The sequence below is a fragment of the Tyto alba genome, unplaced genomic scaffold (genome assembly GCF_018691265.1).
Source record: "Tyto alba isolate M040663 unplaced genomic scaffold, T.alba_DEE_v4.0 Super-Scaffold_21, whole genome shotgun sequence".
NCBI lineage: Eukaryota > Metazoa > Chordata > Aves > Strigiformes > Tytonidae > Tyto > Tyto alba.
In genome coordinates, this window is record NW_024881295.1 from 869,015 (window position 1) to 887,022 (window position 18,008).

Consider the following 18,008-nt stretch of genomic DNA (forward strand, 5'->3'; position numbering starts at 1 on the left):
TGATCATTTGATTTTCTATTGAGTACAGTTTTGGTCAGATGATGAATGAATTTTTGGTTATGTAAGAGGGGAGCTGTCCAGGTGCATGGCCCATAAATGCTTCCAGAGGAAGCTATTTAACTTGTTGGTTGATGTGAAGTACCACTACTGCTCTTTGTCAAATTCAGGTGCAAATTCAGGTGCAATGACATTTCGCCTGAAGCTGTCATCACATGGAGCTGTGTGTTTTGTCTTGCTTGAGGAGAGCTTCTCTGGAAAGAAGAAATCCCACACTGTAATGGAGTGTTTCTAGTTGGACATACACGATCACAAGCCACTTTTGGAGATTGTCCTGCATTCTTTTCAGAAACAAACATCACTTCAGATGTTTGTTGTTTGAGGGTTTTCTTAGATAAAATTTTACCAGAAAGGTCACCTTGATATCAAGTTTATCCAACTGAACTAACTTTTATGGTGTGAGGGTGGGGCAGGATTATCTTGATTGATTTTGCAATCTTGATCTTGAAATTTCCTTGCATTTTCTCAATTCTCTCATAAGCCACTAAGAATTCAGACTTCAAAAAAGATTCAGCATTAGCTGTTGGTCAGATAGGGAAGGATTCAGCACAAAGGTGAAAGCTTCAGAAAACTAGTTTATTAGAATTAGAATTGAAGCTGCTGTTGAATTTTATCTGTAACTTGAAGACTATCCTGACTTATGGGTTTCTATCTTGATAATGCCTATGGTTCTTTCTAAGATCCAGAAGCACAGAGAAGCACTGAGATTTATATTCCTCCCAGAAGAATAGTCACTCTGCATTTTCATGCTTCTGCTGTTGCAGCTAAGCTGGAGGTGAACATTTGCCTTTGTTTCTCATTATAGTCAGAAGAACTTTCCTTGCTTCCATTCTCATTTCTTTGAAGTTTGTCTTGGCCTGACAGACATTAATCACAAACAATTTCTCCCCAAGTTTCTCCTATAATAAACCTCTCTCTACATTTCTCAAGTTATACTCTCTCACTCCTGTCCTGAAAAATGACTGCCTTAAGCAGCTGTAATGGACACATCTCTAATTTTCATCTGCTCCGTACTGTGTCCATCTCATGTTGTTCTCTTACTTCCTCTATGCTCTTCTCCATTCCCCTAGAGAAGGCAGATGTCAAGAAAGACAAAACCCCATATTATTGCTTTCAAGATGAAGGGAATAATCCCTGTATTGACAGTGAAGAGGATGAAAAATAATAAGGTTGAAAGTTCTCTATGTGGAGGAGACTACTAGATATTTCTGCCCACTGTAAAACTATCTTACTTCCCCACCTTGCTGTCTTCTGCTATCATCCTAATTCATTTCAAGGCTTCCAAGCTGTTTTCTTTCAAATTTTATTACCTTTGGCATCATGACAGATGAACACTCACACTATAAAAAAATATTTTTTTGGAGTACATATCTTGACTCTGAAACCAGCCTCTACAGAACTGCAACTGAAAAGGAATAAACACTGCAGTAGAGGTAGTTATCCAAACAGTATTATCCTATAGCCAGGTGGGTTGTTTTTTTCTCTTTAAAAGGAGAATAGGACGAGCTTTGGGCAGAACTAGTTTGGGAACCAGGGATTCCAATGTCTTCAGTCACTAATGGCTGGCTCATGTGGGCATTACAGTGTTTCAGGGACTGCATGGAAAGCATGTGAATTATTTTAAATGGGGACATTATCCCCTTCCTTGGCTTCCTTCACTCATTTCATATCAGGGTAAGCTCTGCTCATGCTGTCCATTTATAGCAGCACAGCTATGTGGTGGGAGGTAAGGGTGCTAAAACTGGGGCCAACCAAGTTTGACATATCTTCAAAACCAGTGAAATCCATCCTTTTGAAGAGAGCTGTAGAAAGAGAATTTTACTTTGGCAACTGATCTAGCATTTCCATTTTCTTCTTCATGGGGCTTAAGTCTACACTTGAATTCTTTTATGCTACTTTGATCTGACTGATGTCTGTGCTGAGGTCAAAATAGTATTCCATACGGTAGGATACTGTTGCCTTTCCCTCCTGATACAAGAGTGTCTTATTGCCTATAGTAGCCACAGAACACACCAAGTTAGGAGCGGAGCTACCTGAGCCTGTTCGAGTTGCAGTGCCTTTCAGTGACTGTTGTTTCCTGCAGCGTGCAGATAGACTGTCACACTGATGACCTCAGCTATGTTACGGAGCTGAGGTGGCCTCCCTTGGTGGTAAAGAAGTTCAAGGTTGAAAAAATCACCATGGAAGTATCTAGTCTATGGGGTGGCCTCATGCACACCCTAGTGCCAAAGCAGAGCACATTAGGCCAACTGTCAGTCACAATTAAAGAGGCTGTGCAGGCTCCATTCTTCAGACTTGGTCAGTGGTCCCAAAACCTAACTATAGGCAGGGGAGTAAGGAAGTATTGATGGCTTGCCTATATTTTCCTGGGTTTTTGTGGCTATGTGTGGAGAAGACCTCAGAGTAAGTAGTACCCCTCAGAATAAATAGAAAGTCTTTGCATAAAGCTTCATATTTCTCAGTGAAGAAAGTATATTGATAGGACTTCAATTTAGGAATTAATCTCTGTCCATGTTTCCAGTGTGAGTGTGTCTGGAACACCTTTAAAGTGGCTTGATATTAAAAAGTGAATATCATCAATACCTTGCAGTGTCAGTAGGTATGAGGTCATCAAAGATGACTAGACTCCTTGCCAGAATCTCAGGATCTCTCCCTGGTTCAATACAAACCAGTTACATCTAGATTAATTTATTGTTTCTGAGGTTATGCAGAGGGTTTTAGCTATGGTGATTCTTCTCTCTCTACACACTTAAAACTTCTTTTTACATTAGCAACCTTTTTTTACCTGAATGCTGAATTAAGGGAAACTGACATCTCTGCCTGGCAGATAACCATCTGCCTGTACCTGTGCCTTGGGGCTGGTCTGGCCACAGAGAACATCATCTTGACAGTACCAGCTGCTGATGTACGCCACATGGACAACCAAGGGAGTCTGCTTTCAATCTAGAACAAGGTGATGAATGCAATAGCCAGACTGACAGCCGTCCCAGCAACTTTTCCAAGGCCACAGAGGTTGGTGGCAGATGTCCAGATACCTAACGACAAGTATAATAAGTAGAACATTTTGTCTTTATCTGTGATAGATATTTGCAAGGGAAATACACAAGGCAATAACATTTTCACAAGATCACACAGAGACTCAAATGAGCATATTAATCCTACCAAATTCTAGGAGACTGCTCATGAGAGTAAGAATCTTCTGTGAATGTCAAGAGCTTGTACACAAAAGTATCATGTTCTGCTAAATCTGAGTCTATCCCAGGGTAAAACACAGTGGAGTGAGATAGGCTGGCCACCAAATTATGTGTGTACTGTGTCATGTTACTCTTATTACTGTAGGAGAGAGTTTATGCTAATTGCAACAGAAAGAAGGAAAACAGAGCTATCTGTTTTAGGCAGGACAAATGAGATCTTGAAGCTTAAATTGAGGCATATAACAGACACACGGGCAGCCTACTATTTAATAAGACCCTGATGTTAGCAGGCATAGGATCACGTTCATCAGTGGAAAATTGAGGGCAGTGGTAAGAGGAAAAGTTTGTTGTAAGCAGTATTTTGCTATCTGTCATTTAAGAAACATGGTAAGGAGGCTCCTAAAGGCCAAATCTCACTACTGTTTGCAATTAATCTTTGTTCAAGTATTGCGCTTTTCTCAGTAGGATTGGTGGGTGCATGCAGCTCTACTTGATTGCAACACTAGAAGTGTTTTCTACCACTTAAATTGGTAAATTCATCAACTGCCCAGGTCACCACTGTGTCAATAATCCACAGCTCTGTCAGTTTTACTCACGTAGTGTAGCATCTGTCAGTCAAGTAGGACTAATTCAAGATCGGTTGTCTCAAGTGTAAGTAACTTCCACTTCAGTTATTAATAACCAGTTAATTATAATCACTAGTGAAATATAACGAAAATAATAATAAGCCCCTTTTCAATACTTAAAAGGGGCATATAAGAAAGATGGGGAGAGAATTTTTAGTAGGGCCCGTAGTGATAGGACAAGGGGTAATCGTTTTAAAATAAAAGAGGGTAGCTTCAGACAAGAGATAAGGAAGACATTTTCTATGATGAGGGTGGTGAAACACTGGCACAGGTTGCCCACAGAGGTTGTAGATGTCCCATCCCTGGAAATGTTCAAGGTCAGGTTGGGCTGGCCTCTGAGCAACCTGATCTAGTTTAATATGTCCCTGCTCATTGTGCAGGGGAGTTGGACTAGATGATCTTTAAAAGTGCCTTCTAACCCAAATCATTCCAGGATTCCTTGACTCCATGAGAGATAGGTGCTATGTTTCCATGCTGCATATGCTGCTCCAAGCATATCCTTACGTAAGAAGGATTTTATCAGAGTAATCAATCATTACATCTGACCACAAATAACTGAATTTAATAATGAAGTTGTAATCTGTTAGTGACTCTGCAACAATTACATTTACATTACATGTCAGTTGCTAATTTTTGTAACTGTTTATCCCTCAAACTCGAGAGGGAACATGGGAGTACTATGTTTTTCTCATTCATTCTTACCATTAGTGACAGCTCTATTTGAAAACTCAGTCTCAGGACACAAAGGTAACATAAATGTCATGGATAGTTTTGTACAGGTATAAAGGATGAGCAAGCAGTTCATCTGGCAGTGCATGTCAGAGAGCAAAGTCCATCCGTTTCCCAGCTTTGTTTTAGCTGTACTGGCTCCATAAGCCTAGTGAGCAAACCATGGCATGTGTATGACCCAGGCCAATCAGTAGGCTTTATGCTGACACAAGTGGCTCTTCTGCATTAATTTTTACAGATGCACAAGAAGAAATCACTTCCAAATGCCAGAGTTTAAAATCCTTGGATGTCTACAGGTGGAGGTGAACTTAAGCCACTAGCTCTCCCTTCCTTAGAGCCGTAGAGAAACAGGTGTGTTAAAAAACAAGACCCTGAACACATGCCGACTTGATTCACAGCTGCTGTGAATCAGATCTTTCAAATGAGTTTGCACTGACTGAGAAGCTGCCCCAAAAAACACTAGTTGTTTAGGTAGCTGCCATTCTCCGTGTGAAGCTGCACTCAAAAACAAAAACTTCTGGATTACTGATTTATGTGGCTCCTTCTCTTAATGTATTCCAGTCCACTGCACAGACACTCACCATGTGATAAACAGCTATGTCCACCAGAGGCCACACTGGTAGAACCCAACACGTAAAACTCTGCCAGCTTCCATCACACCTGCTGAAATAGGCGGAGAGTGACACCATTTCAGAGATGTGAATGGCTCTGTATCCTCTCTGTGCTATTCTGAAGCTGTAAGAAACCAGTAAAGGATCCATTGAGCCTGTTGAATTGGCACTGAAGGAAGAAGAAGTGAAGATAGTAAATTTCTATGAAAAGCTATGTGTTTTTTAAAGCTGGTTATGGTAGTATGTAATATTGAGAAACTCATGGAAGATACTAAGGAATATGTTAAGTCCATTTGTCTTTTCTGAAAAAAAAAAAGATTTTTACAATCAGCATGAGAAACAGCAAAACTGGAACTGAAGTGATTACAATTATAGTGAAATTGTAACTATGGTCATCAGCAGCAAATTCTATGCAAAGCTGAAGTCAACTATGGAATATTTTTTCAAAAAATAAAGAGCTGTTTTACTGAAAACACTGACAAAAATCTGCCTTCACCAATAAAAAAAAAAAAAAGAAAAAAAAAAAAAAGAAATCCCAATTTAAGTTCTATTTTCTGGTACAATAACCATTGATAGAGCACAGTGGAAGCTGGCTGTTCCCGGGAAACAGGAAGCCAGGATCCCACTGGAGCCAGCAGGATGGGTCCCTCACCAGCCAGGGACCATCCCAAAACACCTGAGTGAGACAAATGGCACAACCTGGCACAACAGCCAGCATCAGCTGAGAGTCCAGATTGCTAGACAAGTCTTCAGGGATGAGGCAGATCTGAGGTCAAGCAGGGAAATCAATCTGTGGGGCAAGGTCAGGTCCAGTGATGGCAACCAAAGTCAGACATAGTCCAGTGATTACCGGGCAGACCCGTCATGATGAGGCATGTCTGAGATCAAGCGAGGAAGTCAGATCATGGATCGGGTTCTGGATCAACTGGGTCTGTGGCCAGACACAGGCATGGCTGTGACAGGGCTGGAGATTGGCACACCTACAACATAGTTTAGGCAGATACTGACAGCCCAGGGTTGAGCTGAAATGCAGCCCCTGGGGCCACCAAAAGGAGGTGTAGGTGGAATCCCTATGTGGGGCTGGTCAAGGCCATTAGAGATTTTTGATGCACACAAGGCCCTAACACAAAATTTTGCAGTGAAACATCTTAGCCCCCTGCCTTCAGGATGAAAATCTGCTTCTTCTTTGGAAACACTTCAGGAAAAATAATCCCATTTTCTACTCATTTTTCCCCCGTATATTTCCTCCAAAGCCAGAACTTAGATTACAGAGTTTCTAAGGAGGGCTGGAGAGGGTCCTGGGGTCATTTTCATCAACAGAAACCATATAGTTATTTGGCTATGCAAGGATACAACTTTCCTGGCAATAGCATCTTCCTAGCCAGATCCAAAAATAAGAAAACAGCAGTGTCAACAGAAAATTCTTCTACAGACAGAATTAACTTTCCACACATCCTCTCTGCTCCTGTAACTGGGAGTATGGTCATCTGCAATGTATGTAGCTCTGGAAAAAATAACTTGGCCTTATTTGTTCTTGCATCGGGTCGTGCTGAGGAGTAGAAGTAGAGCAGAAGAGCATACAATATGCACATTAAACCTTCGCTTGTGGTTGATACATTTGATATTCTATCACAGGGGGTGGAAGCACATCATGAGCAGCATTCACTCATGACAAACAGCTCAAAGAATGAATTAACATAAAGAGAATTAATTGTATTTTTCTCACTGTGGTGTTCCGTCCATGAGCTTTCTCAGACAGATTGCCAAGATTGTGGTTTACTTTCCCTGCAGATCGGATGCATGCTGGCTGCCTAGTCACACATCATTTGGAGTCAATGACACAGACCCCAGTGGCTTTTGGGGTGCCATTCATGAGCTGGGCCACAAGCAGCAGCAATCTGAATGGGAGGTCTGTTTACGTGAATGAGACTGTGTTGGGCAGCCCAAGAGGTAAAGCCCACAATGCACTTACACTAGAATTTAGAAAGAAGAGGATTCAAGATTACATTGAGGATGGAGCACAGCTGAAGGACTGGGAAATATTTACTGCCCTGGAGACATACCTGCACGTAATCTGCAGGCAAATTAATCTTGCAACAGATTTACAAACTGATAATTTTAATCCAGGGCTGCTTCCTTCCTTTTCCCTCACTTTGTGCAACCACTTGATCCCTACTCTGGATTATCTCTCTCTGCTGACTATTAGTCTCCAAAAGTGTCTTTGTGTGTCAGCTCATAGGATTCCACATGAGTCAGACCTGATCTGTCTCTGAGTAGCACACTTCAGCAGGAGACCCAGGGATGCAGGGAAAAGTTTTTGAAGCAGTCCTCAAAAAATGTACTTGTTTTGAGTCATTTGTGATCTCATCACAGTGATTGGCCTGTGGAATGTACCACTTTGGGATGTAATTGTAAACCACAGACTTTGGCCATTACCGAAGATAACCTGATCATTGCTGATTGTTTGTTTGTTTGTTTTCTTTAATTTAAACCAGCCTTTCACTTTTGTTGGTGCAGTACTTCATTCAGTCGCACCCAAGATTAACCGATGGTATAAATATTGAGTGCAGGGTCGCCAAGCAGGGAGCTTGTACTTTGTGCTGAGCAAAGAGAGTCTTATGTATTATAAGTATGCAGAGATATTATACATATGCATACTTATAAGCATGCAGAGGTGGGCTGATATTTGTATCAATCTTGTTTTGGACAATTGTAACAACTGTAAAAATAAAAGTAACAATCACACCTGTAAGCCCCTCAGGATGAAAAGCACTTATATAGATACTTGATTTTTGGTTTTGTGTGGATATTAGAAATAGAGGCTTGTTGAATAGTCTGATGGTGTTAAGGGTCTACTCTGATTCTTCAGTAGGCATTTAGAATTTGACAGGTAGTTACACTTATAAAAAAAATAAAAATACCCTGTAAAAAGGTCAATAACTGAATTTAGTAAAGAACTTTGTAAGGAATGCAGGTAGAGTAATTCTAAATACATCTATTTTGCACTGTTTGTCTTCTCTTATGATTCAGAGCTGCAAGAGGCCTTTGGATGGGAATCCTTCACTGAAATCTTTTCTGAATACCAAAATATGTCTGAGCTCCCTGGTGATAATGACTCAAAAATGAATTTGTTGGCAGAAACCTTTTCTCATCTGGTGAAGAATTTGACTCCTTTCTTTGAGGCCTGGGGATGTCCAATCAAGGAGAGACTTTCCCAGCAGATGGCTATTTCTTTCCCCAGTTGGTCAGATGATCCAATGAAACATTATATTTCCTAAGCAGATTTTTGCTCATGAAAATGAAAATGCGATTGTCTGTGATAAAGTCAGTGCTCTGCAATAGTTTTAAAGGATGTCTAAATGGTATAGTATTATAATGAATCTTAGAAGCAGCTCTACATTGTAAACGTGATAGAAGAGTTTGTTCTCGGCTCCCTCCCAAGTCTGACTTTGTGTGTTGGGGTATCACTACTTCTGTTCCCAACAGGAGCAATTTTAATCACAGAATGGGAAACATTTGCTGTCTTAACAACTACGAAACAGATTAACCACTTCCCATTTTTTTCTTCCTCAGTTTCCTTGTCTCTAAAAGATTCTCTGTTCCAGACTTATCCTTGTTACAGCTATGCAAAGTCTGTTAATTAACATCATTAGAAGAAGAGTAGGAACAGGGGAAAAAAGTCACTTTAAAAATAGAAACATGTTAGAAGATAAATGGAAGAGCTCAGGTGGAATTATGGCTATAATAATGAGAAATGGGAATGATCATTCAAAGGAAAACCTTGATGGACAGCATAGGAAAGGCCTTGATCTTTGTTTAATGTTTTGAAACAGTTTGCCTTCATGTTCTGCTTTCAGAGTTGATAGATGTGTAGTGAGAAATTTCTATTTGAGCTCACGTCTGAAGCAAAACAGTGTCCAGGCTGTGAAGTTACCACCTTGAGCCTCAGCTAGAATAAATACACAGACATCTAGTGAATGTAAACTTGTGGCAACTCACTCTGTCTAAGGATCTAAAACAGCAGGTGCCTCACCTCACAGGGTTGAATCTGTTGACATGAAAGCAGTGCTCATCTATTTTGATCTCCAATCTAAAGAATCAGCTCAATGGCCCATTCTTAAATGCTACACCTGAATTTCTGCTATGTTAAAACATGGACTATAGCACAGGCCAATTTTTATGGTATGTTTCAAGATCCTGAGCCAAGAAGTTGCTTGTCTTGTGGCTGTAGTTTCTTTTTCTAGTGAATGTTGCAGAATTCTTGATCTTGCTGTTAAGATCACTGACATGCACCACAAAGGATGGCAGTGACAGTCAGAGTATATCTGCAACTCCTTGAGATCTCATGGGCCATAGCTGAGCAAATTCTTCAGCAAAAGTGCTGGGAAGTAAGGGATACAAGGATCAACCATTTCTTTTCACTGTGTCCAGATAAACATATGTCAAACCCATGAAGAATCCAAAGTCAGTGAAGTGACCTGCACTAATACTACTACAAAGCATTTACATGTACATCCAACAGCACATGGTATCCTGAAAGACACTCCCCAAATCCTTCAACCATCCTGAATTTGAAAAATCTTTGTTCTATACTTTGAAGCCAAACGTTCAAATGCTACAATTTTTTCTCCTGTCAAAGGCCTACAACTATTCTATTTTGAAGTTTTGGGAATTCTAAGCTGAGAAAGAGCTGAAGACTTTATGATTTGATTCTTGGGAATTAAAACCTAACAGTGTATTATTATCTCAACCCCGACATTAGGAAAAATTTCCACAAAGCTAGTTTTATATATCCATGAAAATTGAACGTGTTCCCTCTTCTACAGTAAAGGATATTCTTCTGAATTTGGTACTTTCAACACTGATATTTAATGTTTCTGTAGAACCTCTTTTTGCCTCTGGAGTTTTGTGGTGTCTTTAATAAAGGCTTTTTGATTGTTCCTATCTCTTTGTACACTGTACAAAATATGATAACATACTGTTAACATATCTGGGATTCAGCAGTTATATCTAAGGTGTTAGTAATGTTTCCTTCCTAATACACCAGCAAAGAATGAAGAATTGTACTAGACATAAATTTCATTTAGCATTTTCATCACGATCTCATGTTAGTAAGTCTTACTGATGCCACAAATACATGGGGATTGTTGGTAGAGTGTATGAATATTATCTGAAAATAATCAGATGTCATTGAAGACTATACTATGAGAGAAAGGATGAAATTTTAAAGTGCAGAACTATTTTTAACTCCTCAAGAGTTTCTTTTCTAGGTTAAGAGCTTATCAATGGGAAATGGCAGAAAGGAAAAAAATCTGGGCATATTAGTGGGTCACTGAATAGCTTATGATATACTGAAACTGAAATAAATGCACAAGATAATGAGGAGAGGGATTGAGGAACCAGCCTTAAGATTGTTTTTGTTAAACATAGTTTGCTTAAGTCTTGAAAAACTAAAGTCCGGGAGACGTACTGTGATTATACTCTACAAATGCATTAGAGGGCTACACACTGGAATTTAGGAAGAAACTTACCTTAGATATCTCCAACAGCAGTAACTACATGGAATCCTGTCCAGAAGATATACTCACGGATCTGCCTGTGCTCTCAGATTCTGCCCTGGAGATAGGGAAGACCTTCAGGTTTCCCCAACTTGGCATTATCAACATAAAAGACATCTGCTCAGTACCTGTTTCCCCAGCTTCTCCCCTGGGAAAGATTCTGAGTAGCATGGTGTTTTATTTTAAGATAGTAACACACACTTGTGTCTTCAGGCATGGGTAGGTACTCATTACTGCTTCTTCACATTAAAAGGGGGAAGGAAGGTAAGGAACTGTGCCTTCCACTCTGGGCAGAACATCCATGATGACTCAGAGAATCTGTCAGACCATATGGGACAGGCTCCTGAGGGCTGTTTCCTATCTCAGAAATACATTGTTGAGCATGGCCATGATCCCACAACTTTATCTGATCTTTCAGATCCTCTAAGCATGGGGTATCTTAAGGACTGTTGTGGTTTGAATCTGGTCGGCAGCCAAACATTACTCAGCCACTCACTCACCCGCCCCTACCTGGGAAATGGGGAGGGAACTGGAGGGGAAAAGGGGGACTCGCAGATTGAGATAAAAACAGTCTAATAATAGTAATAAAATAAAACAGCGACAATAATAGAAAGTATAAATAGGCAACACACAATGCAATTGCTCACCACCTGCTGACCAATACTCAGCCAGTGATCCCAAAATACCAAGATCCCATACTTGCAATCCCAGAAGTGAGAAAGCCCCTTCCTGGCCACCCCTCCTCTATAGCGAGCATGACAGTACATGATATGGAATATTTCATTGGCCAATTTGGGTCCGGTGTTCTGGCCGCGCTTCCTCCTTACTTCTTCTGGACCTGTGAATGGGCAGGACATGGGGAGTTGGAGAGTCCTTGTGTTGTGGTTTGAGCCTGATCAGCAGCCAAACACCATGCAGCTGCTCTCTCCCTCTTCTCTTCTGGCAAGAAGAAGGGACAAATGAGACAGGCTTGGGGTTTGAGATAGGACCAGGAGGGGAAAATCACCCTTTAAGGTCATAAGCAAAAGGCAAACTTGTTAGGGGAAGAAATAAAAAACATACATTTATTACAGGCACTAACAACAGATAACAGAGTAGGACAGTGAGAAGCATTGCCACATCCTGAGAACACCTTCCCCCCACCCCTCCCTTCTTCCCGGGCTCAGCTCTGCTCCCGATATTTCTACCTCCTCCCCCAGTGGCGCAGGGGCAGGGAATGGGGGGTGCAGTCAGCGCTGCCACTTCTTCCATCTTCAGTGGGGGGAGCTTCTGGAACTTGTTCCCCCTGCTCCATTGTGGTTCCCCTCTTACAGCAGACAGTCCTCCACAAACTTTCTCCAACATGAGTCCCTTCCACGGGCCTCAACGTTCCCTGCACTACTCCAGTGTGAGACATCAACTTTCTCCAACTGGATTCCCTCCCACAGCTGCAGCCCTTCCCGAGCTGCTCCGGTGTGGGACACCCCCGCATGCTGCAATCCTCCCAGCGCTGAACTACAACAGCAGGGGCTGCCTTTTCCCACAAGACCCCGGCCTTCTTCGGGCACAGCACCTTGATCAACCAGGCGAAAAACCACAGGCCATAAATCAGTGTCTGCTCCACTGTAGATCTCCATGGGTGGCAGGGGGGGCCGCCCTGCTGTCTCACCACAGGATACAGGGGGGTCTCTGCTCCGGCACACCTCCCCCCTCCTTTCTTCCTCCGTTCCTCCACTGACCTTGGTGTTCACGCAGCTGCAGCAACTCCTCCTCACCAGTCCCACTGCTCCTCACCACATCCCTTCTTAAATATGTTATCGCAGAGGCGCAGCTGATGGGCTCAGTTTTGATGCAGAGGTGGAGCTGACTTGGAGCTGGGGGAGCTTTGAGAAGCTTCTCACAGGGGCCACCCCTATAGCCCCCTCCTCTGCTACCAAAAAAACCCACCACTCACTCAAACCCAGGACACCTTGGTATCTCAGCAACAACTGTAAAAATCAGTGTGTTATCAGCATTCTTCTCATACCAAACTGCATACTGAATCCAAACCACATCACTATTCTAGATACTAAAAAGAAAAATTAACTCTATTCCAGCCTAAACAAGGACCAGAACCCTGGCCTAGAAGTCTGTTGCTTCTTTTATGAAAGCCAGTGTAGAGTCTGGAGCATAGTGCTTGGTGTGCTTGCAGTAGCCAAGGCTGAGAATATGTGCTGCAGTGTTCTTCCTCTGCTGGGGTCTCCTAAGAGCTGCAGACTTCTTCCCTGGGTATACTGCACTGCTGTAGTGCTTCTCAGTGGTGGTGAGGACATGAACAATTGGTTTGGAGGTTGCCAACTTAGACTTGAAACTGCTCACAAACTACAAACAGAAGATCTCATTTTTATGAAGAACCCATCAGTAAGCTTAATCTCCTGATATGAGTCATCCAGTTTATGATGGGTTATTTTTTTCTCAGTGAACCCTAGTTTCTGCAAAGTAGTGGATAAATGGGAAAGTTGTGACAGCAGGAAGAGGTAAGAAAGAGCAGTGCTATATGAGGTGGACGGCATCTCACTTCAGCCTCTCTGCTTATGCTTGACAACACTGGTGCCATGGAAGGTCTCATGTCTTCTTGGATTCAACCTAATACAGCACATACATGTGCATACCCACCCCATTACTGCTAGTGTACCCTCACTCTCAGCAACTCAAATCCTTTGACAACACACTGCTCTCCAGTGGGACTCTGCCTTCATGTAGACTTCAACTGGCTCCACATCTTCAGTGCTTTCCAATGGTCCTCCTCCTTCATGAGTTTTATCTTCTTTTTCACCTCTAACTCCCAGAGACCCCACCACACAGGAGCTCCTCTCCTCCTCTCTGTGAGGCTTCTTCAGAGAATCACAGAATGGTTGAGGTTGGAAGGGCTCTCTGGAGGTCATCTTATCCAAGCCCCTGCTCAACCAGGGACAGTTGCCCAGGATCATGTTCAGATGGCTTTTGAATCCACTCTTTGTAGCGTTATCGCTGATAAATAGCATTTTATCTGGTACTTTACAGAGTCTGAGTGCCTTTCTTACTGAGATCATAATGGAACAGCATTTCTTGTTGCAAAACATTGACAACAGCTGTGCAACTGGTTGTTGACCCACAGGATCCATCCACTCCTCTTTAGGCTCTTTCTCCTCACTGGAAGAATCAAGGAGAACATCACTGCCCCTTGCCCCCTAAGCCATGTTCCAGGTCTCCCTTGGCAGTATCACTGCTGCCCAGGTGGAGGTGCAGCAGGGAGTAATAGTCTGAGGGCTGGACAAAGGTCAGTAGTCTTTCACAACATCACAAATTCAGGCCCCTGGCAAACAACAAACCTGCCTAGATCAGGTTAGCAGATGAGTGTTCCCTAGAGCAGAGAATTGTCCACTGGGACAGAGATGATCCAAAAGAGAGAGGATCCAGCCCCCCTCTGATCCAATGACCACTTTTAAGAAATTTCTCACTTACCTTGAGTCTGTCTGGGAGATCCAAAAAGAAGCCACAGCGCCAGATTAGCATCTCAGCTCTGTACTCATTTTGTAGAGGGTCATTAATAATGCAGCTGTCCTGGGACACCACCAGGATGTCTGAAGATCTACCTCCTCTGTGCTCTACAACACACCAGCACTGTTTTACCTGCATGGAGCCAGCAGTGTTCTACCACCACTCAATCCACGTGCCTAGCAGAAATATGGAGTATTCTCCTGCCCATATGGACGTGCCAGAAGAATAAATGGAAGTGGCATCTCTATGGTTTCTTTGCTATGTATCGGTTGCAGGCGAGCTAGAACTGCACAGGCTGCCTTGTTGAAGCAATATATGCTGTGGCCCCCTGCCTGCTTCCTGCCAGAACTTCCCAAACTGCTAGCCTCATTCACAGTCATGAGTGGGCATTTGGACAGAATGGCGTTGAAACAACAGTTACAGGCACTGTTTTGGCATAGACAGTCTCCCTGGTGGAGTTATGCTCAGTTTATTGAATGTTTGTGCAGGAAGCACAGTTGTATGTTCTTATGTGGACACAAGCCATCCATAACTCTGTTGTTTGGAACAACCCAGAGCAGGGGAGATATGCTCCCATTAACAGGTGTGATAGAGTTTGTTAATTAGTTTTCATCCACTGCTTTCATTTACTTTAATAACTCTTTGGTGAGTTCAGTAGCTGTGGAGAGATGGCTGGAAACCTCAGCACACCAGGAGCAAAACCAACAGCAATCTAGAAACAGGAAGCCACCACTTCATGCTTTTCAGAACTTCAAAGAAATGTCACAATTTTGGAAATGACTCATAATGGTTTGGCTACGGCCTTCATATCAGCTATTCTTCAGGCAGGGGGAAAGGACAACATTAATCTGTGTCACAGCATGCTCATCCCAACCTGATCCATGCTACCCTGTTTTCCTTTGCATGTAACATTGCCAGAGGACATTGAGTTCACTACAGAAATTAACAAAAAAAGGTGGTTTTCCCTTTTCTTTTTCTTCTTCTTGTCCTCTTCCACGTCTTCTGGATGGATATCAAACTGCAAAGAGCAGAAAGCTTTGCTTGCAGTACCTTAGAATGGAAGACTGTGTCTGTAAGATATGTGGTAGCAAAAACTGCTTACCAGGAATGACGTAGATCACCTCTTCTTAACACCTCCTATGTTAGTCAGGTGGCTAACTTGCTTGCACATGTCCCCACTCAAAATTGTTATTGTTAAAAACAGAGGGAGGGTCAATTATGAGGTAGGACACAGGGGCACAAAGGAAAGCAACAGGCTGCATCTCAAGTCAGGCAGTGGAGAAATAGTGACGGGGTGAGTCTGATTAGACTGAGATACTATTGGTTTTCTGCAGGCACAGATTTCCACAGGAGTGGTTAGATCCACAATAATCAGCTTGTTGATGTAGCTAGAGCTGCTAAATGTATTAGAAAGATCTTATCATAACCCATACTTTATCCCAGTCTCAGCAAAAGCCTAAACACAAGATACCAAATCCTTAGACATAGAGAGAAAATGATCCTATACATTTTCCTGGGACTATAGGATATTCTAGGTGTTGTGGTTTAGGCCTGATTGGCAGCCAACCACAATGCAGCAGCTCTCTTTCCCTTCCCACCCGGCAATGAGAAGGGACAGAGAGCCAGGCTTGGGGTTCAAGATAGGACTGGGATGGGGAAAAAAACCACCCTTCATGGTCATGAGCAAAAGGCAGACTTGTTAGGGGAAGAAAAAAAGAACATACATTTATTACAGACACTAACAACAGATAACAGAGTAGGACAGTGAGAAGCATTGCCACATCCTGAGAACACCTTCCCCCCACCCCTCCCTTCTTCCCGGGCTCAGCTCTGCTCCCGATATCTCTACCTCCTCCCCCAGTGGCGCAGGGGCAGGGAATGGGGGGTGCAGTCAGTGCTGCCACTTCTGCCATCTTCGGTGGGGGGAGCTTCTGGAACTTGTTCCCCCTGCTCCATTGTGGTCCCCCTCTCACAGCAGACAGTCCTCCACTAACTTTCTCTGACTTGAATTCCTCCCATGGGCCGCAGCATTCCCCACACTGCTCCGTCATGGGTCACTAACTTCCTCCAACTGGATTCTCTCCCACGGGCTGCAGCCCTTCCCGAGCTGCTCCGGCGTGGGACTCCCCCGCATGCTGCAATCCTCCCAGCACTGAATTACAGCAGCGGGGCTACCTTTTCCCATGAGACCCCGGCATTCTTCGAGCACAGAACCTTGATCAGCTGAGCAGGAGCAACAGACCACAAATCAATGTCTGCTCCACCGTAGATCTTCATGGGTGGCAGGGGGGGGCCGCCCTGCCGTCTCCCCACAGGATACAGGGGGGTCTCTGCTCCGGCACACCTCCCCCCTCCTTTCTTCCTCCGTTCCCCCACTGACCTTGGTGTTCATGCAGCTGCAGCAACTCCTCCTCACAAGTCCCCCTGCACGTCACCACGTCCCTTCTTAAATACGTTATCGCAGAGGCGCAGCTGATGGGCTCAATTTCCCAAACAGAAGTGGAGCTGACGTGGAGCTGGAGGAGCTTCGAGAAGCTTCTCACAGGGGGCCGCCCCAATAGCCCCCTCCCCTGCCACCAAAAAAACTCCACCACTCACTCAAACCCAGGACACTAGGGAAATCATAGACAAGCTCTGTGCTTGTCCTCCACACACAAGGTGAGGCAAGATCTGCTGTCACATGGACTGGAAATGTCTTTAAGTCAGTTAGTCCTGTGTATTGACTGATCTAATGTTCCAACAATGGGAACAAGAACTTCAATGGCTGTCACCTGATCTGTACAGGTGCTGAGAAGGTAACTACAAAGCTCAGCAATTCTGGTGGGATTCTACACCTCCCACATCGCTCCCACGCTGGACCCTCTCTGTTTGGGCTGCCTCCACCCTCAGACCCACAGTCAACCCACAGAGATTATTGTCTGCTCAAGCCCTGCCTCTAGTGAATAATTAATTTTATGTTTTATCAGGATTTCCTTTTCCATTTCACTCTAAGCACTTGTCACAGACAGCAAAGAAGTAAACTTCTGCATTGGTCTGGGAGTGGAGAAGGCAGAAGACTAAAGACACTGGGCATGTCACACTGCAATGTGTGTGTGCTCTATGATGGAATCAATTTGTCAGAGCACAGCAGAGATAAGCAGGGTTGAAGATGATGTCAGGCATGTGTGCAGCTGGATGTTGATGCATGTGCAAAAGAACTCATTCTCCTTACCTGGAATGATGTCTTTCTGCTGTAACATCATCAGGGTGGTACTAATTTTAAAGTTTCATGAAAGTGATTTGTGAGAAGAATGAGGATTATTTTTCTTCTCCATAAAAACTTAAATTTAAATAAATAAATAAAAGATAAAAGAGCAGTGGTCTTAGACCCAGATTTTAATTTTCATATATTTTTTTTTTTATCCAAGACACAACACAGTACAGTAGACACTTGTATCAGCATCAGGGATTGGGCAGCTAACTGCAGAGCCAAGGTGGGAATGAGATGCCAGGGTGGAAATGGGAAATTCTTAAACCAATATCATAACCAGAGTTACAACAATGCCCCTGCAAGAAGTTGCAAGTGCATCAGCAGTATACTGCCCCTTGGCTCTCTCCTTCACCTTTCTTCTTTGGTTGCAATGCAAACATTAGAATTTAAAGCTTTTACTAGTCTAGTCCTTCTGCTTTGTAACAGATGATGACCCTTTCAAGATAAGGAATGTATGCAAACATTCCATGCAGCAGAAATCCCCA

General features: G+C 43.2%; 1 pseudogene; it reads left to right on the forward strand.

Annotated features, from left to right (window-relative positions):
- LOC104358257 overlaps window positions 1-8,495 on the forward strand; it is a 29,586-nt pseudogene extending 21,091 nt beyond the window's left edge.
- Window positions 8,496-18,008: the final 9,513 nt, after the last annotated feature.